Consider the following 2216-nt stretch of genomic DNA (forward strand, 5'->3'; position numbering starts at 1 on the left):
CATCACCTCTCGAAACCTCTAATTTTAGAGAAATCTACAAATAAGCAGCTTTTACTATATTGTTAACGTATATATTCTTTAGCAAAACATATAAATAACACATGGCCAATCTCATTGCGCAAATTAACATAACACACAAACATCATAGCACCCTGCACGCACCCCGGACATCAACTAGAAAAACAAATTTATCACTCAAACCATAACATCCATAAATTAGTACTTAAAAAGAGTATTCGAGTATTATGTATTTACAAATGAAGAAATGTTTGCACCAGCTGTATTAAACCGACATCTACATTAAACCAGTCACACCACTGAGAATTAAAATTCGCATTAAAAACACAATGCGAAGTAAACAAAGTAAACAAACTAATTAAGAAAACTGCTTCAGACTTAAATGAAAATACAGCCATTGACTTTCACGGTAATGGAATCGGTAAGTGTTAAGAACCCATCTCACATGGACTAAAAAACTGAACTGAAAATAAACTTAATATCGAGATTAGCATTGCAACATTACACACGTAAAAGTAATGCACCGATTATTTAAACATACACATGTTCATTAAGGGTGGGCGGGTTTCTTACCCTTTCGTCCTCCTTGTCCATACTTGTGCCTGTCAAATACACACCTCGAATGGCGCCTCAATATATTTGCAAATCATATAAACCCTAAAATGCGAAACCCGTGCATTTTTCGCGCTAAATACCACACAGAAAACCCGTGCATTTTTCGCGTTAAACCATTTCCATACTCTCTCTTCTAAATAACATTTACAAAACCAATACAATATCGTTTTTATCAAACCGAGAATAATTTCATTTTTGTACGCCTTTGTAAAAAAAAAAAAAAGCTCTTTTCCAGGTTCACAATTCGCTGCTTTTGTTTGACCAATAGATTGCCATCATTTTATTTTCGCAATATTAAAACTTAAATATAACATTTTTCATTATTTTTTATCAAAAACTTAATGCGAGAAATCGCAGAGTGAAAATAACTATACGACAATTTTCCCTCGTACTAAATTATTTCTCGGTGATCTAATTTTTGCCCGCTCCAATTATCGCAATTGCTCTGTTCTTAATCATGTTTTCAATGATTGCGACATTAACCGTTATCGCGGTGCCTATATCAAGTGACATTTTAAGATCTGTGTTGGGAGAATACTATCAATAAAAGCACGACCCAGGTCACATTTTTGAGGTTTGCTTAATATTTCACCATGTTTAATGGGATAAAGTGAAGAGCCCGCTCGTTCGTGAGAGTTTTCTATAGGTATCATGATTTGTTTAAACAAATACGTATTTTTTTAGTAAAGCACAACCGCGAGTTTGAACGGTTAGAAAAGTGTCGGATCAGTGTGGGGACTTTATATTACAAACGCTGTTGCACTTTATTGAAAAAATACTTAAATGTTTAAAAAAAATCATTATGCCTATAGAAATCTCACGAATGAGCGGGCTATGTAAAGTATTGACAATCCACAAATATGTTCCTGCCTATTCTTTGACATGGGTTTTCGTCCAAATATCATTATTCAAACCTTACAAGTGTTTGTTTTTAGCAAGGATAAATTTGTTAATAGAAGCTGCATGATTTTTTTTAAGCGAACACAAGTATTAATCTTAAAGAAGGTGTGTCAGAAATCTTAATAAAGAAAAAGCTAGAACAAATTATTTGGATTGTTTGCCGTTTTGTAAAAGTGTCCTATTTGGAATTAATGGTGTCTTAACTTGGTTTACATTTTTTGAATGAGTACATATGTGTAAAAAAGTTAAAATAATGCTTATCTCAGTACGTCCTGCCTCCCGTCCTTCAGTCATACCGTTCCGCATCTTGTTTTAGCATCATTTATGATGTTAAGGGATTTAAATTTATAAACGACTTGGTATACTGATAAGAGTACATTAAGCGGAAATAAAAAGTACAAGAACAGCAATTCTATCATTAAAAGTTTGTACTTATTATACCCCCATTACATATTAAAGGGGGTATACTGGAATTATCATCGACGTTAACCGTCAGTCAGACTTTCTGTCTGTCTCTCCGTCTTTCCGTATGTCTTTCCATAGCCACAAACGTGCCCGCAGGCGTTATTCTACAATTTAAACGTACACTATTTAAACTTGCAGTCAGTGTTCCTTATGACATGCAGTTGTGCATTTGCGACTTCTATTGTCCTACGTTACGAACTACATACTAAGACCTTTAT

The sequence above is a fragment of the Dreissena polymorpha genome, chromosome 7, assembly GCF_020536995.1.
Source record: "Dreissena polymorpha isolate Duluth1 chromosome 7, UMN_Dpol_1.0, whole genome shotgun sequence".
Taxonomy (NCBI): domain Eukaryota; kingdom Metazoa; phylum Mollusca; class Bivalvia; order Myida; family Dreissenidae; genus Dreissena; species Dreissena polymorpha.